Consider the following 26,816-nt stretch of genomic DNA (forward strand, 5'->3'; position numbering starts at 1 on the left):
TGTTTCAGTGAATGCATGACATATGCCGAACGTGTGTTTTCTTTTATTTTTAAATTGTGACACCTTTTGCATGTTTACTCTGATTTAATTTTGTTAATTGCCGTGGGGTATTAGAGGGGTGTTACATGTGGTACCAACATCATCATATGGGAATAACCCATGACCGATCCAACATCATCCAGGATACGGCCCTGCCAGCACAGATTCCACACAATGGGAATCATGACCTTCACTGATCCAACACACCCTTATGGATACAGTATCATCAATGAACATGAATGAATGCAACATATACAACATACTTATACCATCATCATCATCATCATCAACATCATCATCATCATGCAAGTATGTTCATATATATTCACCTCATTCAATCACAATCCTATCATCATCATATAGAAAACATACACGTATTTGCACCAATCATCATACTCAATAAGAATAGCATACATGTATTTTCATCATTCTAAAAACCAATCAATCATCATCATATAGATTATTCTATAAGGTTCGTTTAGCTCGAAACGGCGCATCAAACGGACCAACAGTTAAAAAGTTATGCATCTTTGAACTTTTAAAAATATCTCAAAACACCAACAGCACGCGGCGCCATCATCAGTTCGCGGCGCGAACTGAGCGTCCCAAAAAAATTCTTGGCTCTCTAAAAAGCTGTTTGCGGCGCAAATATCTACACACGGCGCGAAACGAGAAAAAGTTACGCCTTCACGGCGCGAACACAGGTACGCGGCGCGACCTGTGCGTATCACAAATTCCTGGCATTCAGCCCACCTGTTCGCGGCGCCAACCCTATGCACGCGGCGCCAACCGGCGATTTCAAATACCCCAACCTGCAGAAAACAGCATTCTATACATTCCAAACACATCCAATTCATACCAGTACGAACCTAGGTAAATAGAATGCACAAACAACACGAAGAACACCTCATAATACATCAATTACACATCAATTGAGATCATAACAACATAGATATCATGGATTCAATTATAGGATCAAACATCACACTATTGGACTCAATCCCTAAACCTATCATATGACTCAATCGACCCGAATTCTACATCTATTCAGTATTATCAACCCCTAACCCGATAATAGATGATAATTAGACAAGTCCCCTCTTACCTTAGCCAAATCCTTGGATGGGTCTTCTTCCTCTTTGGTCCTCTTTCACGTTCTTCAGCTCCTCTTCTCACAACTTTCTATTTTTCACGTTCTAACTCTTTCTCCTCTGGTTTTTCTTTATTTTATGAAAACATAAAATTAGAAATGGGCTCCCTCACACTTACACCCCCATATTACTTATTCCGCCATAAGGCCCAACAACTTAACATTTTATTTTTCTTTCCACATAACTCCAATAAAATGCTAATTCAAATTAATTAATTTAAAATTAAATTAAAATAATTAAATTAGAAATTTTGGGATGTTACAAAAAGCATCACAGTATGAGTTTGAGAAAAAGCCAATGTTGATATTGTGTGGCTATAAGAACCAAAAGCTAGAATCACAGTATGAGATAGGTTTGGGGTTAGCAATAACATCCACATCATACCAGCATTAATATATGCTGAATCATATGAGTCTATTTGTGTTGCTGAATTATCTGCAAATTTTTTATATCTTGGCTTCTAAAATATAATGATATAGAGAAGAAACTATTGTGCTAACTATATTTCCAAATCAAGATACACAAAAATATATAACTCAAAGCAAATATCAAGCAAGAAAACTACAAGTTTTGTTAGACATGTTTACATTAAATTTCCATTTTCTATTGTTTCCATATCCTCTGCCATCATAATCTCCATATTCTGTGCATCTCACTTTAGAACACTGCCAAGTCTTGCTATGTCATCCATTTGCTCGGGTAAAACCTGTTATCAGAGAAGAGCATTGTTAGATCTTTGGAATTATTCCATGCATTATGTTGTACATAATAGTAATTGCCCAATATTACAGTCTAACAATGTTTTAAAATTCTAAGCCAAAATTGAATTGATGAGACCAATAGGTCTCGGTCCAGTCTATTTAACTACAAAGTGATAAACTAAGTGTTTAATATAGAAGAATCATCCAATCTCAATTAAAAATGCAAAATCTCAATTCAAAATCAAATTCAAAATGCAAAATTATAATGTCAATTTTCCAATATCAATTCAAAGGTGCTAAGGGTGAGGGTGATATAGAAATCAGCTCCATGTGAAAATTCATGCATAAAAAGCATAATCTACAAAAAATTATATATCAAAAGCATCAATATGAGACTGTCCTGTGCAGAGAATGAGTTGGTATAAAAACTTTGCATCAATATATTGTTCTTAAAGTTTTACATATGATATTGCCAATCAAATTTCACATCTTTTTTGTTGAAAAATACTGTCTAATATTATTTAGAATTCACACTCCAATTTTATATACCTTCAAGTGATTTGTCTTTTATTTTTCTGAAACTGTAGCCCGATTTTTTCCTAGTGACAAATTTTCAAGACAGAGAATTCTTTTGAAGAAGCGATTTGAACTGTTACCAACCCAACATCCAACTCCAAAATATTGATCAATATTCATGCTTTAGCTATTACAATGTCGCATTCAGTGCTTATTAGTGTTATGATCTATAGCTAGTGTGAAGTGGTTTAGTCATTTATGATTTTGTTTTGAATCAATTTAGCCAAAATCTTGCCCAAATGTTAAGATTGAAGCCAAGTGGCAAATGTTGAAGTACTATGGAATGAATGATTTAATATTGATGTTTAAACAGCAAAAAGAAAATGAAGTAAATTATAGAAGAATTACACCAAATTACAACAGATTACAACTTAAAAAATTACCTTCAAATACCTTCATTTAAGAAATAAATGAAATAGATATGGGCAGCCAGATAAATTGAAGATATGGGCAGCCACTTATAAGTGCTACTTCTGCAGTAAGAAAATGAAGTCAATATTAGATATGTTAAATTAGCAAACAAACTTATTCAACTATGATGACAGAACAACAGAGTGAAAAATAGAGTGATATCACGTTTATTTCATCACCTCATCACAGTAAAAATATATATAAAATAAATAAGTTGCAATTTTAAGAAGCGTTAGAAGTTTGAAGAACTCAGGTCATTCAACTAAAGACTCATTCAATTGATTCATCAAACATATCAAACATATAAAAAATAGTTTAGATTCAAACTTAACATGTCAAACAAAGAGTAATTTTAATTGAAACGTAATAGAATTGATATCTTATGGTAAGCTATAAACTAATTTCTAAAAGTTATCTAAATAAAAATATATCAATTGAAGTAGAAAACCCAATACAAACCAAAGATTCTTTTTGATTTCAAAGTAGCTTTGGTTGCAACTGAATGAAGTTCTAAAATCTTAGGAAAATCATAGAATCATACATTCATTGAAACCTATAGGGAACTGAATAAAGTCTTAAAGTCTGACCTTTGAGATATATGACCACATTTGCTTGAGCATCAACTCTAGTGTTAGGCTAATGCAAGTGGATCTAGTGTTTAGGCGTCTGTGTTGGGCTAATGCAAGTTCAATGGCATCCCCAATCTGTTTTAGGCTAGTGTTTAGGCGTCTGTGTTGAAACCAATATGAGAGATACCTCTATGGCTTTCTCCTCTTCCTTTTTGTAGATCTCTTCGTCCTTTTTCATGTATTTGAGTTCACACTTCAGTGCACTGCAAACCAATAAACGATGAATTTTAAAAATTAAAAGATGAAAACTTAAACAGTTGTGGTGATGGTGATGACGACGGCGATGATGAGTAGTGATTGTCGGAGAAGCAGAGGCGGTCGACGGCGAGATCGCTCGAAATAAAAATCTAATCGGTTCATTGTGACACCCGTGAGACGAGAAATACGAAAATGGGCTTAATATTTTCATTTAAGGTGTGGTGGCTGGAGAAACGGCCAACGGCGGATAGGGTTTAGTGGAGAAGAGAGGGGTGACGAGAGAAAATGGAAGAGAGAGAGAATGAAAATGGTATTGAAGAGGTTAGAGGGAGAAAACTTTTTAGAAGTGAAATGGAAGTACAAAACTTTTTAGAAGTGACCAATAAGAAGCACACAAATGGCATTGAGTAATAGTTATTTTGTTAATTACTTAGATAGTCTTTTGTTAGTGTAAAAAATATTTGAAGGAAGGGTATATTAGTAAGATTGGGCAACATAATAGTATTGGTTAGATAGTTGAAGAGGACTAAGAAGTTATGAAAAAATCACTCTTATGTTTAATGGTATCATAATCACTACAATCGCTAGAAACACTAGAGAAACCAAATATTTACCTATAAAATGTATGTCAATCCATAGTCTTATCTAATATCTTAAAATGTAAATAACACAGTTTATAATAAGGGTTGGTTTTTGCGACCCCTCTCATTAAATTTTGATTCATGAATAATCACTATGCCAAGGCAAGGAAAAATAACATGCAAAAGAAAAACAATAAGTAAGGGAAACTGAGAGTAAACTCTATTACTTTCAAAAAGAAAAATCACAAGAGGTGTTGACCAATAAGTAAGGAATAAAAACTCAAGTTAAAAATGATGGGGATGTTGACTAAGTGACTTCAAACACAAGAGGTGTGAGAGGGAGTGAATTGTGTTATATGTTTTTTAAATTAAAAAAAAAAATTTAAGTTAGACAAAGAAGAGACATGAAGTATAGATTTAAGCGCAGAAGATAAATGACAAGAAAATAAAAGGAAAGAGTTAGGAAAGTGCACACCAGAATTTATACTTGTTCAACCGTTTAGCACGTTACCTGCTCTAACAAACTAAGAGGGTTCATAATTGATTAGATGGCGAGTTTGATCCATAATCATTTAGACACATGATCTATTCAATTAGAGAGAAAAATTTTGCTTCCTAATAGATTAGCATAAAGCCATAGTTGATTTTTACCCTAATGTGCCTATAAAAAAACCAGAGGCCTGATACAGGTGGACGTAGAAGGCGGGCAATTACAAAACTCTTCATTTTCTTGGTTCATATCTCTTTCTTCTAGGAATTCTAGCTGTTTTAATTGTCATAAACATCCCAAGCATTGAGAGGACACAAATTGGTTGGCTTGTAATGAGGCTTAGCCTATATATTCTAGAAAATATGAAAAACAAAATGCATTACTTCATGCCTTAAATGTTTAGTTTACTTTACCAGGCTTACTTTTTTGCAACTTTATTTTTCTATCAAGTGTTGTACCCAATACTCCATTGGGGCTATATTATTCAAGTATTCTTGCTTTAATCTAAATTCTTATTTTTATTTTAAATATTTTCTTGATCATGGACGTAACGACCATGTATTTTTCATTTGATTTACCATTGAATATGTTTGAGTAGTTCCTTAGGGACTAAGGGTCGTGAGGATTATCTCATAACAAGTCTCGAGTAAATTCTCTATTTTTTTATCACGAGAAGCAAAGTTAAATGTTATTTTAGAACTCTAAGTTTTTATCTAAATGTCATTTATGAAAGTAAAGATGAATTAGGTACTAATCATATATTGAAAGGTATGTTTGGGTACTCAAAAGTAGAATGTTAGACAATTGAGCTTGAAACGCTGAAAGTGTCTCAAATGCAGTTAAGAAAGCTCCATCTTTATAGCTATGCCATTATATAATTTTATAACTAAATAATTATTTTTGAGACTTCTTAAGTCCGATCTTTTGAAGTCTAAAGCCATGGTCTATATGGCTTGCCCCTTAGGCCAGCCCTGCTTCTACGCGTACAATCACAGCTAACAAACTTTTTTAGAAAGACTTTTATCTCCAAAGTTCAACACATTAATTCATTCACAACTTAAGGGTTAAGAGTATAGTTGATTGCATGCTAGCCTAACATACTATAGCTTAGATATTGGTCCATAGCAATTTACCTCAATATTACTCTTGAATTTAACACATCCCTATTCAAAAAATTAGATTATGGGGTATGTTTCTCCTTATATTCACTCCAAAATAAAAGCAAATGGCCCCCTAGTCTAAATTTAAAAAAAATATTAAACAATTTTTGTGGGGACAATCCCAACTTAAGAAATTATTTGCATTCAATCACACACCTAATATTGCATTATAATATAAAGTAAATGAAGAGATTAAATATGAGGTAAGGTTAGTGCAATACAATTTGTTCACATTTCTCATGGCAGCTACTAAACAAATATGGAGAACAATTACATTACAATTACTATTTCTTATGATAGCTGCTTTTGCACTGTTATTTATAGGGGTGTGCAATAAAACCAAAAACCAAAAACCAAATTCCTATCTGAATTATTCCAAATTTAAAAATCCAATAACAAATTATAAAACTGGTGGCCCATTTAATAAAATTTAAAAAAAACCAATACCCATATTCTAAACCGGTTCAGCTTATTGGATACCACATTTGGAATAACACTGTCTCTTTCTCCCTTCATCATGATATGTATCGTCATCTCACTTTTCTCATTGAGTTGCTATGTCTTCCCACTCACCCCATTCTCAAATCTTTCATCTCTCAGAAGAATTCAATTTATTCCAAACGGTAAAATCAAATCTCTTTCTTCAATTCAATTTAACCTAATCTACCATAAACTAATTATCTAGGTTTTCATAGTTTCAGGTGCAGTACTCATCTCTCTTGTTCGTTCCCAATTTTCTCTCTTTTTTGAGATGAATCTAAACAAGTCTTTTCTTTCACAAACTGAATCCATGATATCACATTTTCAATCCTGTTTGTAGAATTGAGATGGCTGAGTTTGAAAGTATCTAAATGCATCACATATTGAATTGTAAAGATTAAAAATAGTATTATAACCAAGTGATTACAATCAAATCTACAATTAAAAACTGATTTTTTATAAAATTTGTTTGAAAACTGGTTTGAAAACTGTATTTTTTTAAGTAAATAAAAAACTGGTTTTGAGAAAAACCGGTTTAAAACTGGTTTTTTAAAAACTGTTTTTAATTGTAAAAAACCGGTTTAAAACTGAATTGAACCACAAGTAAACCGGTTTTAAAAAATTAAACCGGTTTTATAGAAACAGTTTTTAGATCCAAACCAAACCATATATATGGTTCAGTTTGGTTTGGTTTATGATCCATGCACACCCCTAGTTATTTACGGCGGTATGTCCCTCTTACTCTTCCATCTCCAGCTTCGATGATTCCCTATCCGACACTGGCAACCAGCAATTCATCTCTCCCAATCGTTGTTCCTTACCTCCCTACGACAAAACCTACTTTCATCGTCCAACTGGTCGTTGCTCCGATGGACGCCTCATCATCGATTTCATAGGTATGCCTTCTTGCTTATTTACGTATCACTTTCTGTTATTCCGATTACTGTTGTTAATTTCAACGATTTTTTGCAGCTGAATTGTTAGGTATTCCAATGGTGAAACCATATTTAGGAATTAAGAATGGTGTATTGGAAGATAATGCAGCAAAGAATGGAGCAAATTTTGCGGTTATAGGAGCGACTGCGTTGGAAGTTAGTTACTTTGAAGAGAGGGATGTTCATATCGTTGCTACCAATTATTCATTAACAGTTCAGTTGAATTGGTTCAAGGAACTTCTTCCTATTCTCTGCAATTCTTCAAAGAGTAAGTTTTTCCTTGTTTTTGATCATATCTCAATACACCGGTAAGAAAAGAAACAAAGTGATTCTCTTCTTTGCAAAAATAAAAAATAAAAATATAAAAGATTAAATATGTTTTCGATGCTTATGAATATCTAGTTTTATAATTTGGTTTCTATAAAAAATTTAAGTATATAGTTTTAGTTTTGTTATTTTTCAAAATTTTAAAAATCATTTAGTTATTCTTTAACTTTTAAATTTCTAAATAATTTTTTCATACATATTTAGAATACTTAAAATATTTATTTATCAAATTTTAAGATTTTTAAAATAAAAAAAATCAAATATAAGTTTTTTAAATTTCAAAAGATAATGATAAAAGTGATGAAAATTTCGATTTAAAAATTAAATTTTGAGTTTCTTTTTTTCGAAGAACTTTTTATAACGTTATAAACATGTCTGCAAAATAATCATTAAAAAATACACATCAGCTTAACAACAGGACTAAAAATAGGTGCATAATTATTTTGTAGAGACCAAAACATGTTATTTTTTTATAGGAACCAAAAATAAACTACTTAAAAAACATTAATATTTTTTTAGCCGATTTTAACATATAAGTGTGAGACTTTTTTTTAGTTATGTTTTTTTTATCACATACTTAGCTATAATTCACTTTTTTAAAAGTAAATAGCTAAATGGAGTAGGTTTGAACCCGTAACTTTGTATCTGATTTTTCTGCATTAATGTTGTAAAAGTCGGATCAAATCAATCGGTTGAATTTAAAATTGATTTGATTAATGGATTGGGTAAGCTATTGAGTCGGTATGAATCGACCAGAATCGGCTAAAACCAGTCAAAGCCAGAGAATTGGCTCTTTTGGAAAATCAAACAATTAAATGTTTTTTTCGACAAAAAACAATGCTGCTTTAATAATTTTTAAAAAAAATAAAATCAAAATATAAATAGACTATATTAAAAAGTTATTTGAAACAACTTTCTCTCAAAAATAAATTTATTAGACAAATTATTTTGTTATTCGATTTATGTTGCAATTGGACTTTCTTTTAAATATTTATTTGGATTTATATTTTATACTATTTTGTTGTGTGTAATGATTATTTTTAAATTTAAATTTAATAATAAATTTGTGAAATTATAATATTTTAAAATTTTGTAGGCGTCGTAATATTTTTTAAAGAAGAAGTCAACTCATTCGACCTGTTTAATAGTTATATCATTTTTAATAAATAATTGTTTATTCCAACAGAATTATCCGATTTCATTAATTTAATCATGATATACCACTGATGATTAGTGATTCAGCCTTTGAACCAGTGACACACTACTCTCGTCGATTTGATAAACACTTTAATTTTTAAAATATTGTTATGCAATGCTATTGAAGTGGTTAACGGAATTATAAGGGTGAAACTTTGAATTGAAAATTTAGTTTTATTATTATCTAGCTCTTTTATAAGTGTGAGGATGAGGTTGCTATTTTATTATGTAGTATTTAAAAAAAGTATACAAGTATAGAAACATCATTAATTTTAAGTATAAAAGTATGAGAGGAAGATAAAAATAGTTTAAAATTTTAATAAGAAGAATCGATTTTGTGAATTAGGTAAAATAGGATGATCAAAACTATTACTAAGACAAAATTCTATTAATACTATTGTAAGCTAAATTTATTACAAATATAATATGATATACTAAAAATTAATAGTGAAAATAATAATGAAAAAATTATGTTTAAAACATATAAAATAATAAAAATATAGATTATATTAAATTAGTGATTATTAATGCTAAATAAAAAATATAATATCTCAATAATAAATAAAAAGTATCAAAATGTATATTTAAGATTTAGTTCGATTAGAAAAAAGTCATTAGAGATTCAAAACATTGATGCTGTTTTCACAAAATAACTTATAATAGTTAACTTTGCATATGAAAATTTAGCTATAAGTCAATAAAATAAACTATAAACTTGTTATGAAAAGACCGTCACGAAACAAGTCTTTTCTTTTTATATGAGCTTATAAGCTATAAGCTCAAAAATATGTTGTTTCAAACAAAGCATTAGTATTTAGACTTTTCTAAACATGGCTTTCAAATGGGAAATATGAGCTTCTTTTTTACTAGACTTCACTATCATGTTGTTTATGTACACCTTCAATACAGTTGACCTTTGAAGATTTTATTAATCATTCACTAATATGTTACACCTTCATTTTTTAGCAAGAAAGACATTACCTTGTAACAGAATTTCCACTATCGGTCGTAAATATTGTCCTCGTGCATTCTTGGGTTCCATTGGTATAAAATCGTACCCTAAATAAACATCCATAAAAGACAAAAGCTTGAAGTCAGGTGAAATGTCACCAGCTTGCATATGGGGCACATAATCCTTTGTTATTTAATTAATGACATCAAACAAATAACATGATGACTTTAAAATGTATCAACTTCGCTTAAAAAGACCAGTACTTAGGTTAATTATTGGTGGATAATATGAGAATAAGATGGTCTGTCTGGAGGTTAAATTTATTATATTATTCTCCTAAAACAAATTTCAATATTATTTACTTTTAACAAATTATAACATTACGAAATGGTGCGCAGATAACAATTGCGGAAGCAAAATATAGTAGATATATTGAAAATGTTATGTTTCAATGTTTATCACAATTACAATAGATAGTAAAAAATAAACATAATCGAGGTAAGTGAAGTTTCTTTGACATGAAATACAACAATTTCATAATTCAATTTTCACACGTGGTTTAAATAGAATTTTGATCATTTGATTGTTTAATCTAAAATTAAAAGTCTACAATTATAATCGAAAGATAAAATAATCAATGAACTAGATCCATCACAGATCTAATCTTATACAATAAATCACTATAAGTAAGGTAAAAATGTAATCACATGATATTCTAAAATTAAAAATATATTAAGACATGCAATACTATGCAAAAATGTAAAAGAGTTAGGGAGATGAAAAATGTACACCGGATTTATAGTGGTTCAACTCATTCATCCTCGCTAGAGCTTAGTCCACTCTTCAATGGTTTCACCATTGAATATTTGTAGGGTCTTTCACTATATTGTAAAATTAATACAAGAGTGTTTTTGTACACTGATAAATACTATAAGCCAATCACTTTAGCCAACACAAGTCTAAATTGATTTTCCCTTCTATTATAGAAGAACACTAAAATTGTAAATCATTTCAATATATTCACTTGATCTTGATACATAAAACTTGCTAGATACAAATATTCTGCTTCAAGCTTTCATTCTGCAATGACCTTTACTCAGCCATACCGATTCCCAACTTTGTTTTGCAGTAATATTTTATTGATTCCATGGAGTATAGATAAACTCTTACCTTGCATGATGTCAATATCCAGATGCCATAAACACAAAACTATTTTTTATCCTAATATACACAACAAAATTTTGTTAAAAAAAAATTAGATTCACAAGGTTGAAACAAGGAGGAAGAGCTTTGGTGAAAGGAAAAATTATCATGTGTTTTTCTCAAGCATTTTTGAAAATGTGGATTTGATCTTAACTGATCTCACATAAAAGAGAAATATTGTATTTGGAATATAAGATAAAAATGATTTATATAGGTATTGGAGGTTTGACACAAAAAGGTGAGAAAAAGAACAAATGACTCAAGTCAAATCATAAGGTTATAACTTGATTCAGCAAAAAGAATGACTTGAATCAAGGTAATAAAATGAGGAGTTTTCCATTTTGGTTTGAGTCATGGTTTGAACTTATGATTTGAGTCAGACAAAAGTATGATTCAAATCATGTTTTTTTTAAAAGAAAAGTGAGTAGTCATTATTCGAGTCAAAAGGAGGTGTGATTCGACTCAAGGAGTGTTGTGATTCAAGTCACACATATCCTTGATTAGAATCAACTTAAGAGTGTCAAAATCCAAATTTTAAATTGATGTTTGATTTGAATCAAGCTTCAACAAATATTTTTTTAAGTTTTCTAACTTGTCATTCAAGACACACACAAGATGTTGACTTTGACCAGCATGTTTTAAGTTTTCTAAATGTTCATTCAAAACACAATGGCATGAGTTCAAATCTAATCTATTGAATGAGATGGTAACTCAAAGTACAATTCAAATCAAATAAACGGATAATACGAATACACACAAATTACAATACAATTTTTTTATTCCAAATCATTTTTTTAACTAAACATTAAAATTAAGATGATACCAATTGAGCAATTTCAATTAATGTGTGCTCATACTTTGTCATCAAGTTGAGATTATATTAGAAATATTGCATGATGTTTCTGACATACGATATCAAATGGTCTTGAAGGTTTATTTCTTCTAATGTTGTTGATGATTGTGAAAAATTGTTCCCCTCAAGTGTGAGTTCATCCACTATGTTTCCGCTCAAGTGAAAGTTATTTCATCCACATACACTTGTATCGCCATCCCTCAAGTGGGAGCTCAATAATCCACATATACTTGTACTATTGTTGTCACTCTTACTACATCATAGCCACTTCAGTGAGACACATTATCTGAACACCACCATGTCAATAATACTTTCAATACAAGGAGTCAGTCCTTTACTTTTGAACCATTGGCTCTACAACCACTATTGGGTCAAAGCGGAGCATCCACATTGGGTCAAGAGAAATCATTAAGTGAGAGATACACCACATATTCACCCAAAACTTTAAGGTGATATAGGTGTATGAGTCCTCTCATTTATGAAGTGTTCAATATCCACTTTTCCAACTAATGTGGAACTTCTAACGCACACTTGTGCACAAATAGCTCATACACTTAGAATGAACACAACAATTATTGATTGAAAAAGAATAAATAATATAACTTAAGTTAATTTTGTTAAGTTAATGAATTGAAAACCAATTTTGTAGGCTGCCATGATATTCTTAAAAATTCATTATTTCTTGTGGGAGAGATTGGAGGCAATGACTTCAGCAATCCCTTATTAACAGGCAAGAGCATAGAAGAGGTTAGTACATACGTACCGGATGTAATCAAAGCAATAACTTCATCAATCAATGTAAGATTATTTTCTCTATATTACAATGTATGAATAAATTTCTATTTTAATTTCAATTTTTCAAGCATATATAATTTGTATTTTATGTTTTCATAGGAGTTGATTGATCTAAGGGCACGCACACTATTGGTCCCTGGGAATTTCCCATTAGGATGCAAAGCAATATATTTAACCCTTTATGAAACCAAAGATGGTAACCAATTTGACTCATTTGGTTGCTTCAAATGGTTAAACAAATTTTTTAAATATTATAACCAGAAGCTCCAATATGAGATACATAGGCTTCGAGAAATTCATCCTCATGCTAATATCATATATGCTGATTATTATAATGCTGCATTGCCATTATACCAGTATCCATCAAAATTTGGTAAACCAACACTCTCAACTTCTAAAGTAAATTACTTCTTAAGACTCTAATCTTTTTCCTCTTTAAATCTTAGAAATATATATTGAGAAACAATAAAGGTAGGTTAGTATATTCTTTAAGGAGTTAATGTTAATTTAAAATGAGTCAGTCTAAGACATTGTTTCACAACTAGTGTGATGATTTTTAAGTTGATGTCAAAGCATGTTTAATATGACTCCAAACCTGCTGTGGGGTGGGAGGTTCATATAATTACAATGCATCAGAACCTTGTGGAAAACCAGACATGATTTCTTGTGATGATCCTTCTCGATATATTGGGTGGGATGGTATTCATTTGACTGAGGCGGCATATAGATTGATTGGTAATGGTATTATTAATGGACCATATTCTCTCCCTCAATTTAGTAATTTGTGATCCATGAATGTTAGCTAAGGATGTTTAAATAAATATAGTGTTTTACTTGTTACTCTACCATGATGCCACCATAAAAAACACCTTTATTTATAGGGGCACATTACTTTTTTTCCTCCAACCTCTTACATGGTGATAGGTTATTCACCTTTAATAAAATTATTCAAAAAATGAAGTTTCTTTGACATGAAATACAACAATTTCATAATTCAATTTTCACACGTGGTTTAAATAGAATTTTGATCATTTGATTGTTTAATCTAAAATTAAAAGTCTACAATTATAATCGAAAGATAAAATAATCAATGAACTAGATCCATCACAGATCTAATCTTATACAATAAATCACTATAAGTAAGGTAAAAATGTAATCACATGATATTCTAAAATTAAAAATATATTAAGACATGCAATACTATGCAAAAATGTAAAAGAGTTAGGGAGATGAAAAATGTACACCGGATTTATAGTGGTTCAACTCATTCATCCTCGCTAGAGCTTAGTCCACTCTTCAATGGTTTCACCATTGAATATTTGTAGGGTCTTTCACTATATTGTAAAATTAATACAAGAGTGTTTTTGTACACTGATAAATACTATAAGCCAATCGCTTTAGCCAACACAAGTCTAAATTGATTTTCCCTTCTATTATAGAAGAACACTAAAATTGTAAATCATTTCAATATATTCACTTGATCTTGATACATAAAACTTGCTAGATACAAATATTCTGCTTCAAGCTTTCATTCTGCAATGACCTTTACTCAGCCATACCGATTCCCAACTTTGTTTTGCAGTAATATTTTATTGATTCCATGGAGTATAGATAAACTCTTACCTTGCATGATGTCAATATCCAGATGCCATAAACACAAAACTATTTTTTATCCTAATATACACAACAAAATTTTGTTAAAAAAAAATTAGATTCACAAGGTTGAAACAAGGAGGAAGAGCTTTGGTGAAAGGAAAAATTATCATGTGTTTTTCTCAAGCATTTTTGAAAATGTGGATTTGATCTTAACTGATCTCACATAAAAGAGAAATATTGTATTTGGAATATAAGATAAAAATGATTTATATAGGTATTGGAGGTTTGACACAAAAAGGTGAGAAAAAGAACAAATGACTCAAGTCAAATCATAAGGTTATAACTTGATTCAGCAAAAAGAATGACTTGAATCAAGGTAATAAAATGAGGAGTTTTCCATTTTGGTTTGAGTCATGGTTTGAACTTATGATTTGAGTCAGACAAAAGTATGATTCAAATCATGTTTTTTTTAAAAGAAAAGTGAGTAGTCATTATTCGAGTCAAAAGGAGGTGTGATTCGACTCAAGGAGTGTTGTGATTCAAGTCACACATATCCTTGATTAGAATCAACTTAAGAGTGTCAAAATCCAAATTTTAAATTGATGTTTGATTTGAATCAAGCTTCAACAAATATTTTTTTAAGTTTTCTAACTTGTCATTCAAGACACACACAAGATGTTGACTTTGACCAGCATGTTTTAAGTTTTCTAAATGTTCATTCAAAACACAATGGCATGAGTTCAAATCTAATCTATTGAATGAGATGGTAACTCAAAGTACAATTCAAATCAAATAAACGGATAATACGAATACACACAAATTACAATACAATTTTTTTATTCCAAATCATTTTTTTAACTAAACATTAAAATTAAGATGATACCAATTGAGCAATTTCAATTAATGTGTGCTCATACTTTGTCATCAAGTTGAGATTATATTAGAAATATTGCATGATGTTTCTGACATACGATATCAAATGGTCTTGAAGGTTTATTTCTTCTAATGTTGTTGATGATTGTGAAAAATTGTTCCCCTCAAGTGTGAGTTCATCCACTATGTTTCCGCTCAAGTGAAAGTTATTTCATCCACATACACTTGTATCGCCATCCCTCAAGTGGGAGCTCAATAATCCACATATACTTGTACTATTGTTGTCACTCTTACTACATCATAGCCACTTCAGTGAGACACATTATCTGAACACCACCATGTCAATAATACTTTCAATACAAGGAGTCAGTCCTTTACTTTTGAACCATTGGCTCTACAACCACTATTGGGTCAAAGCGGAGCATCCACATTGGGTCAAGAGAAATCATTAAGTGAGAGATACACCACATATTCACCCCAAAACTTTAAGGTGATATAGGTGTATGAGTCCTCTCATTTATGAAGTGTTCAATATCCACTTTTCCAACTAATGTGGAACTTCTAACGCACACTTGTGCACAAATAGCTCATACACTTAGAATGAACACAACAATTATTGATTGAAAAAGAATAAATAATATAACTTAAGTTAATTTTGTTAAGTTAATGAATTGAAAACCAATTTTGTAGGCTGCCATGATATTCTTAAAAATTCATTATTTCTTGTGGGAGAGATTGGAGGCAATGACTTCAGCAATCCCTTATTAACAGGCAAGAGCATAGAAGAGGTTAGTACATACGTACCGGATGTAATCAAAGCAATAACTTCATCAATCAATGTAAGATTATTTTCTCTATATTACAATGTATGAATAAATTTCTATTTTAATTTCAATTTTTCAAGCATATATAATTTGTATTTTATGTTTTCATAGGAGTTGATTGATCTAAGGGCACGCACACTATTGGTCCCTGGGAATTTCCCATTAGGATGCAAAGCAATATATTTAACCCTTTATGAAACCAAAGATGGTAACCAATTTGACTCATTTGGTTGCTTCAAATGGTTAAACAAATTTTTTAAATATTATAACCAGAAGCTCCAATATGAGATACATAGGCTTCGAGAAATTCATCCTCATGCTAATATCATATATGCTGATTATTATAATGCTGCATTGCCATTATACCAGTATCCATCAAAATTTGGTAAACCAACACTCTCAACTTCTAAAGTAAATTACTTCTTAAGACTCTAATCTTTTTCCTCTTTAAATCTTAGAAATATATATTGAGAAACAATAAAGGTAGGTTAGTATATTCTTTAAGGAGTTAATGTTAATTTAAAATGAGTCAGTCTAAGACATTGTTTCACAACTAGTGTGATGATTTTTAAGTTGATGTCAAAGCATGTTTAATAGGACTCCAAACCTGCTGTGGGGTGGGAGGTTCATATAATTACAATGCATCAGAACCTTGTGGAAAACCAGACATGATTTCTTGTGATGATCCTTCTCGATATATTGGGTGGGATGGTATTCATTTGACTGAGGCGGCATATAGATTGATTGGTAATGGTATTATTAATGGACCATATTCTCTCCCTCAATTTAGTAATTTGTGATCCATGAATGTTAGCTAAGGATGTTTAAATAAATATAGTGTTTTACTTGTTACTCTACCATGATGCCACCATAAAAAACACCTTTATTTATAGGGGCACATTACTTTTTTTCCTCCAACCTCTTACATGGTGATAGGTTATTCACCTTTAATAAAATTATTCAAAAAATGATTTCCTTGAATATCATAATAAAAATTATCAGCTTACTGCAAGCTATGCTTCTTTTATATTAGAGCACTAATCAGAAAATACAAAAGAGAAAGTTTGTTATTCAAGAACAAACATTACTAATTAATTTTTTACTTGTTTAATAATAAGTGATAGATAATATAATTTATTTAATGTGATAATACTTCCCTATAAAACTATGGTGACTCTCTTGAAATAACCTTAAGTTTTTTCCTTAGTATTTAAAAGTAGAGTATACAGAGATTTTGTTGAAGTATCTGCAATTAGTGTAGATGCTAGGACATGTTTGATGTGCTGCTTGTTAGACACGATCCTTTTTATAACAATATGGATATTCAGCTTAGTATGTTTTGTTCTAGCATCTTAATAAGAGATAATAAGAAAACACTTAAGTTCTAATAAGAAAACACATAAATGTAAACAATAAGGTAGAAGTAAGAAAAATAATGCATGACTCAATTAATAAGGATTCCAAATAGAGCAATTTAGACGAGGTATGAGCAAGTGCTCTATATTCTTCTTCTACACTTGATCTGGCTACCAAATGTTGTTTCTATGATTTCAGAGAGATGAGACTAGGAATAAAGTAAATTCAAGGGACAAAGTTTGACCTTATATCATATGAGTCAATGGCCCATTCAAAGTCATTGTAAGTTCTATTGGACTAAAAATAGAAGTCCAGGATAATTTGTGCCAATAAAAATCACATATCTTTTTCATAAAAGTTGTTTTTATCTCAACAAGAGTGCATTAATTATATTTATTATTAGAAACATAAGTGACATAATGTAAACAAGGGGTAGGCGTAGCACAATTGAATTGGTTATATGGATATCTATAAAATTAGCTAGCTAAACTGAAGGTAAAACTTATGATAAGGGAAACGATCAAGCCCCCTTTAGAATTTTCTCTTTTACATGTAGTTAATCTCTTCTAAAAAATATAGAAATTCTTATATTATGATTATTTTACAAATAGCTACGAACGATTTCTCGTTGTGTAAGCCAGTTTGTCTGATTATAATTCTCCCGCGTCTTAGGCAAAAATGCAACCAAAAAATGTTTGATCAAACATAAAATACATATGTTACAATAGAAAATTCCCTACATCTAGCAATCATAAATAATCTCCTAACAAAATTTAACTCCAATAAAAATATCTACAGTTAGTACTCAATTGTTATCTAGATTGATCCCCCAATTTTGTAGACGGGAAAATGCATTAAACACAAGATATTAGGCCTGTTTGTATTTTTTGAAAAATTAATTTTATAGTTACATATTTTTGTTTGAAAAAAAATTACAATTTAAAAAAATATATGATGTTCCTTATGGATTACCTGCATTATGAAAACAATATAGAGTGTTTAAGTTGTTTTAATGTAGAAGGTACACATGTGGGACACAATGTCCAACATGTGTGTAACATCTAGCCCTAGTTCAGCAAGCCAATAAAGTTGTGTTTTTGGAGCAAAATTCTATTTAGGATTCAATCATATTTATTACTGTCATACCCCAAAATTTGCCCGATCAGATCTACATATCTTAAGTCATCAAAGGTCAAAATTAGGAGTCATGGGGTTTGACATTCCTATTGTCAAACCCGCCCTCTTATAAAATGTCCTGAGAAATAAATGGGGTGAAATTAACAGGTATCTTGGGTCCAAACATTTGGCCCATATATCTCAGGTTTGGATCATTTGTTTATTTTTATGGGTTTTATTCTTCTAACAATTTAATTGGTGTGATGTTTATTATTAATTTATTAGGTATTGGCTATTATCAAAATAATTAGGGGATTATTAATTATTAATTTTGGTATTATTATTAGAATTATTAATTAGGAGTATTATTGATAATTGTTGGACAATAGGCCCATTGGGTGTATAAAACCCTAACCTAATACATTAATATAAATAGGTGTTATTTCTAACAATGAGGGGAGGCCAATTTTTCTAATCCTAACTTTCATCCTCCACGAGCATAGTAAAAAAAAACCTGTCAACAAACCCTTATTTTTCAAACAAAAAAAAAACCTCTTCCAATTTTGTCTCATGTGTGAAATTGTTTCACCAATACCAAATCTTCACTCAGAAAAAAAAAGGGCTCTTCCATTCACTAAAAAAAAAAACACATGCTGTAAGTGTTAATATATCACCATGACTTATGTCATTCCCTCAAAGAACGGTGCCCAGAACCGGAACCTTAAATCTTCAAAGACACCAGAATCATCACTTTCTAATCCAACCATAAAACAACTTGGAACAACACCGGGAATAACACAAGGCTGCGAATCTGATTCAGAACAAACAACCGCGTCGGCAAACTCAACACATCCACCACCGAAAATCCGGCGAGGATCAAACGGCGAGCATCATCATCATCACCGCCACGCATCCGCAACGTCAGCCACTGGCTGAACAATACAGCGCTGCGAGCCACCTCCCCTTTAACGCAACCGCCGCACGACCTTCACGCATCCGTTTCCGGCAACGAAAAACCGAAACCGATCCGCTCTACCTCCGGAACGCGCATCAGTCCTTGGCCGACATCGTCCCCGCGCCTTCACGAAGCCGTTGCGTCGCAATCATGAGTTTTCACTTACGGGGCCGCTTTGAGAACATCGCCGGTTCAGATCCGCAACGTTTTGTAACTATTATTATGCAATTGAATCTGAACTTGTTCGCGTTAACCTTGTTGGTGGTGATTGAAATTTGCTGTTTGAGATTTTCCAGGAAAAAGAACGCACGAGGAAGACATGGGCGTGGATCCTTTTTTAGTTTTGTTTTCTAACTTTGCTTTGTGTTAAGTTATCTTGGATCTACAGGCATATCAAGTTGTCATCGCAACCTGGACGGCAAAAGGCACGTACCTATCACTAGCAAGACTGGGGTTCGAACCCCACATGCAACATGGTATTTTTATGATTTGCTTGTTTCAAGCTGCCTACAGATCCTACGCGATAAGTCCACGTGCAAGCATGATGCACCTCACATCCAGGCCATAGGATCCCATCATCATCAGATCTAAAGGGCCAGAATATGGTCCTCACCATAGGCATCAAGGGGCGCACCACATAAGATAACACGCCCAGGTTTCTTTATATTTTTTTTATATACAAATTGTTTAATATAATAATATGCATCTAATTTAATTTTGGCTAATTAATTTTAAATAATAAAAATTAGGATGTATGTTAGGTTTTAGGATTTATATTTCCCGATTGTTCGATTATGTCGATTATTCGACTTAATTGAATTAATTAATTTTTATTATTATTAAATCATAAAAAACCCTTATAAATACATTAAGATATTAGGGTTTGCTCCATCCCATTTGCCCAAAGTATCAAAGATATTAGGATTTAATTTATTATTCGTTCCGACTAAATCTATTGGTCGCGATGGTTAATGATCGATTAATTTAATTAATCAAATCCTATAAATTAAAATTCAAATAAATTCATTTTGCTAAATGGTTTTAACCATCTTATTGGTTATGATGATTAGCATATTTCCCCTTATCAATTCGTTATTATTTGTAATCGAAACTATCGGTTATGAGGGGTAACGATAAATTAATTAATAATTAAAATACATCAATTTGCTAAAAGTGATAATCGAATCAATCGATTAGAATTGCCAGCAATCCTTTACTAATCTGTTAACTATGGCGATTGAATCTATTGATCGTTGCGGTTAATAGTGCCATATTAAATCAGGGTTGTACGCCCAAAATATTCAAAACGCTTCAAATCAAAATACGGATTTTCATCCTCATTCAAAAAAAACTACGATAGGCCATTCAAAAAGCCTTAAAACCGCTTCATCTCAAGTTCAAATTCAAAGGCGTACAACCCTGTGCCCGAACTACGTAGACTCTGATCCTCCCTAAGGAGGTACGTAGGCACTTGGCAACAAGGCGAGTCCCCCTCTTTAAATTTCTAATCATATCAATACAATTCTGTTTGCCACCCTTCTTTATGAACCCTGCCATGAAACCCTGATCTTTGAAATGTTAGCCTTTAGGAAAGGGTTAAGGGTGCCTAACACCTTCCCTTAACCTGATTATAATAACTTACCCTGAATCTCGTATCTGCGTAGGGTTTCCTATTCGCCCTTCAGAATAGGTGGCGACTCGAAGTTTAAATTTTTAGGCAGGTTGCTACAGCTGGCGACTCTGCTGGGGACAACACTTTTAGTTAATTATTATGCTCCTAAGGCTTGATTGGGTTTAGGTTTATGGCTCGTGGTTTGTGGTTTAGGGTTTGTGGCGCACTTTAGACTTGGCAAATTGCCACATTTAGGGTTTGGAGGGAGGTTTATCTTTTAATGAACATTAAATTATTTATTTGTTTATTTGTTCTATGTTTTCATCTGCCTGAAAATATTTGCCTTTATTATTATATATTTGCTCTATTTTTATGCCGGTTAAACCTTAAGTGTGGGGGTTAACTTTGAGACCAAAAGGGGACATGAATCGCCTTACGAGTCTCACTGATAACTCCACTCGGAGTGGGTTAGGTATTTGGAAAGGTCCGAAACGAAGCTTGACTTTGTGGAGGGCTGGACTGGATACTTAGCTGATCTCTCCAAGAACCTACCCCAAAAATTCGAACCTCATGGATAAAATGAGTTGTTCTAAAATCCGAAGAGACAAAAAGTCTCGGAGGCTACGAACGACCCCATGAGACCTTCTAGAACCCCCTATAAAAAGGTTGGCTCCCAAGAGCCGCTACGTCGGACCTATGAACCTAGGACTTTTGTGCTTTTGTGCTTGATATATATTTGCGATTTATATGCCACGAATGTATGCGTTGCAATTTTGCAGGTGTCCCTACGTGGTCCCTAGCCTGTAGGGACTCTAATTTCTAAAGACCATGTCTTTCCCACGAAGGACATCACCATCTATGCATCCCCTAGCCTGTGGGGATTTTATTTTTATATCCTTGTATTCTTACAACTACGCGTCCTTCCCACGAAGGACATTTCCATTAACGCACGTCAATTGGCCTCTCGATGGCCATGCGATCTAGTGACCGTCTCGAACGGTCACCTCGTGCCTACACCTACGCACTCCCTAGCCTATAGGGATTTTCTTTCACACCCGTGTGTTTTCACAACGACGCGTCCTTCCCCGAAGGACAACTTCACTAGCATGCGTTCGATTGGCCTCTCGATGGCTATGAAATCTAGTGACTGTCCTGAACGGTCACTCCATGCTTACTCCCGCGCACCCTCTAACTTGTAGGGTTTGGATCTCCATTTACACATCACATCCCTAGCCTGTAGGGATTTCTCTTCGTCCATATCGTCCTTAGATAGGTTGTGTTCCGCATAGAGAACCTTCCCACGAGGGACAAAGTCATTGGTACACATTGATTGGCCTCTCGATGACCATGAGATTTAGTGACTGTCTTGAACGGTCACTAGCCGCTATCTTCTGCATACTCTCGAATCCAAGGGATTTCCCTTAGCGTGTCATAACATTTACCCTGCAAAGATGCCAAGAGGGTCTAATGTCGCCTCTAAGGCTATCCCTATGATCATAGGTTACACGTCTGCATTGCATACACGGAGTTACAATATAAGGAGTCTCTCGCTTACGCGTGCATTTGCATTTTCATGCATTCATACATTCACATTTTCATTTCTATCTTCGCCCGCATCCATACCAACCGTGCTAGCCGGTTTCCCGAAACTCGCAAAAAAATCAAAGGATAAAAAAAAACTATGGAGAAAGGAAAATAAAAGATCTTGGTCTTGCTAAAAAAAGGGGACGTCTTTTACCATGCCAGCCACGTGTCCATGCCTTGGCTTAACAGGATTATAAATACAATAAAGGTTTTCATCGAGCAAGGACCAGTTCAACAAAGAGTTCCCTCATAGATACACTCAAGATGTATCTAGTCATAAAGGGGTTCATCTTAGAACATATCAAACTTTCGAGGACGCCCTACGATAACCCGGGGGCAAGGATTAGTCCAATTGGGGCCAAATCCTGAACAAAGATGCGTAAATACGATGGAGAGAAGGCGACGTGTGTTAACTCCACACCAAGGGGCAAAAGGGTCATAGGTTCTCTCTATCAATCTACAAACTCTGGAGGTTGCAAACGGTGTGGTACTATCCGTAGGAAAAGAAAAAGAGGTTTAGTCAAAGGAAACTCATGAAGTTCCGATACGACGAAAACCCATCGCTTACAATTACTTCCGACAGGTTTGACGTGCCCAAGAAGAATTCGAGGATACCCTTTTACTTCTACAAGTCTAAAGAGCTAAGGAGTAAAACAAGATCAATGGATCCACAAAGGAGATTGCCCCTAGGATCAATAGGTTTACCATTTCAAGTTGTATTTCCTACGATCACAAAATGCTATTTGATATAAAACGTTGTACCTCTCGAATAGTAATTCAATAAAATATTCATGCATGTTTTGAAATCAATTCATTCGCTCCATTCGCTCACCACTACGACTCTCCACTCGCACCCTTCTATTCTATTTCAATGTCAACTTTCAATTATTAACAAACTTGAGGGAGAATGACGAATACAAATAACTAAGTCCAGCTAAACATATGCTTTCAAAGTAAGACCGAGCCGAGGATGTACAAGCATTGTTTCATTTCCCAAACAGTGGAGATATAAGGATGTTAATCCCTAGTTACCCCCTCGAGCCAGGAGTTGGAGCTTGTTTCTACTTTTCAAATAAACCTTGATTTTAACCAGGGGCAGGGTAGATGTCGATTAATTCAATGATGTATTTTGGTTGCCAAGAGAGTCAGTCGATCCAAGCAAGGATTCAAGCAAAGGTTCAAGCATAAGGATCGAGCAAAGCAAAGGTTCAAGCATATCTTCTTCCTCGCGTTCATCCAAGATTGAGGAAGCAATGGAGATAACATTCACAAACATCTTCTTCCTCAATACATCATTCAAGATCGAGGAAGTATCAAAGTCGAAGCTTGCAAATCAAAGTCGACATGGCAGTCACAATATTCAATATCCAAGGATCAAATCTCAAAAGGAGCATTCAAAAGAAAAACGCCCGCTAAGTCAAAATGGAAATTTTATTCCATGAAAACAAACCAAATGACTTAGGCAAAATTTAGGGCATCCCAATGGATCAAATTCAAAGGAATTGGTTCATGCAAAAATAAGGGATAAAAACAAAACAAAGGCGAAATACAAAGGATAATCATGTGACTGCCAAATTATCAAAGCTTCGCATCAATGCTTGGATCTTTACAACGCTTTTCATCGGTGCTTGGATCTCTACTAAGGCCTCTTCAACATCAAAACTAATGCTCTTACAAACAAAACACATTCATTGAATTAGGCGAATTTTAGGATCTGGAGAACATCAAGGAGAAAGGGGTGGGATAAATAAAATTTTGAGCCTTATATCCATTGTTTCTTAAAACATGAACCAGGCCAAGTTATAACATTTAAAAGTCCTAATTGAGGCAAGGTTAATCATGAAAGCATATTAAGCAGGATTTGTTATACTAACTCCTATGTTTGTTAAAACTACTTCTAATCACTATGCTTCTTCAAGCATTCTTTTCAAAACCATCCAGTCCTAATTCATAACGGACTTCGATTTCAAAACTTGCATATGCATCGCATTGGGGTTACTTCTCAAAGGTACAACACCGTCTACGAATATACACTTAGCATCGAGGAAATCTCGAAACTTGGTTTAATCAAAGGTGATCATTCCTAATAAAGACCCTGGAGTCGGGGGAACCACATCTAGAGGGTTCTCCTAAACAGGGGTAAAAATTTCAAAGATCACAGGGGCATACAAGCAAACATTCTATTAAGGTTCAATCGATTTGGGGCACACCTCAAAGCAATCACAAACTGGGGCATGTCAAACATAGGAAGAATTCAAATTCAAAGGATAGAACACTATGGATAGTCCTCCATATCCTGGAGATCAAGGGCATACCCTTCACTGCAAACACTGAAACATTTGAATCACATTTGTATGACAATGTTACTTCTTGGGGCACTTCCTCCACATCTTGGAGATCACAGGCAACTTTTCTTCGCTAAACATTGGGGCATTGGATATCAAATCCATAAGGCAAACAATTCAAAGGTTAAAGGTATGGAGAGCCTCAAAAGGTTAAAGGTGTGGAGAACCTCGAAAGGTTAAAGGCGTGTTGAACCTCAAAAGGTTAAAAGGTGGAGAACCTCAAAAGGTTAAAGGCGTGGATTATTTCACAAAATCAAACTGGGGCAAGGCGCACAACAAAAGGAAAAGGTGTCTTCATACTTTACAACCTCGAATCAATCTTCATCCTAACTACGATCTTCAGAGTTCAAACAAAACAGGTATTGGGAAATCGCGCTAGCATCCAACAACCTTACAATATTAGCAAACTATATACGCCCTGGTTATCAACAACCTATCATTGGGGCATCATGCAAATACATATAAACCATGCATTACATACATTGGTTGACACATTACACCATACCTTTTTAGATAGTCTTTTTTAATACAATCATCGTCATTTCCAAGAACCTTTTAGGTAGTCTTTTGTAAGACATTCTATTTCAAAAAAACCTTTTCAGGTAGTCTTCTTCAAGACATTCCTTTTTCTAAAGTCCCTTTTCAGGTAGTCTTCTTCAAGACATTCCTTTTTCTAAGTTCCTTTTCAGGTAGTCTTCTTCAATACATTCCCTTTCTAAGCACCTTTTGAGGTAGCCTTCTTCGAGACATTCTTGTTCTAAGCACCTTTTGAGGTAGCCTTCTTCGAGACATTCTTGTTCTAAATACCTTTTGAGGTAGTCTTCTTCGAGACATTCTAAGTACCTTTTCAGGTAGTCTCTTTCAAAACAATTTGTCATCCTTCCTAGGAGCCTCTTCAGGTAGTCTTCTTCAAGGCGTTATCTTTCCAAGAACCTTTCTAGGTGGTCTTTTCTAAGACATTCATTGTCCTCTCCAAGAACCTCTTTAGGAAGTCTTTGTAAAACATTTTCAGCCTTTCCAAGTGGTATTCTTTAAGACAAATTTCTATCCATTCTAAGAACCTTTTCAGGTAGTCTTCTTCAAGACAAATTTTCATTCCAGAAACCTTTTCAGGTAGTCTTACAGAAGACATTACTTCGTTCCACTCATTACATCAATCAACATATGCATAAGCATAATCCCATACATAAAAACATCCAATTCAAAACCCTGGTGCTAAGCTATACTATCCACCCGCTTCCCGGTAACCTTACCGATGCCGGTAACCTTATCGATGATAGCAACCTTGTTGTTCATTCACCGTGAGCAAAAGCATTACCCGCATGCATAAACATTACCAAGCCGGCATAAGCATAGCCGTGGTGTAGGTGCAAATATGGTTTAAACAAAGAAGATAAAACCTAGGGGATGACATCAACATCAACATCAACATACATACATACGCATTAGCATACGCATATCATATGGTGCATTTACATACTACAAAAGTCCAGTTTCCAACCCTCGTGTTATGATAGGTGTATTTCCCGACCCTCAAGTCATGAATGTTTGACATGCTATCTTCTCCGACCCTCGAGTCGTGAGTCTCCAAACAGGTGAATCTTTTCCATGCAGGTACGCTTGTCAGAACCATGGTAGGTAATTCCTTCGATACAGGTAAGTTTGCTAGAACTATAGCAAATAATCCCTAATGGTGCAGGTAAGCTTGTCCGAACAAGGGCAAGTGATTCCTAATGGTGCAGGTAAGCTTGTCCGGACAAGGGCAAGTGATTCCTAAGGGTGCAGGTGATCTTGTCGAAACTACGACAATTAATCCTAAATGGTGCAGGTGAATTTTGTCCGAACCAGGACAAATGATCCTAATGGTGCAGGAGAAA

At 33.4% G+C, this 26,816-nt stretch overlaps 2 pseudogenes; both read left to right on the plus strand.

Annotated features, from left to right (window-relative positions):
• The first annotated feature begins 5,958 nt into the window (after positions 1-5,958).
• Positions 5,959-13,484, plus strand: LOC131640326 (GDSL esterase/lipase At1g28590-like; annotated as a pseudogene).
• Positions 13,485-14,535: 1,051 nt separating this feature from the next.
• LOC131640327 (GDSL esterase/lipase At1g28600-like) lies at positions 14,536-16,789 on the plus strand (annotated as a pseudogene).
• Positions 16,790-26,816: the final 10,027 nt, after the last annotated feature.

The sequence above is a fragment of the Vicia villosa genome, unplaced genomic scaffold (assembly GCF_029867415.1).
Source record: "Vicia villosa cultivar HV-30 ecotype Madison, WI unplaced genomic scaffold, Vvil1.0 ctg.003058F_1_1, whole genome shotgun sequence".
Classification (NCBI taxonomy): Eukaryota; Viridiplantae; Streptophyta; class Magnoliopsida; order Fabales; family Fabaceae; genus Vicia; species Vicia villosa.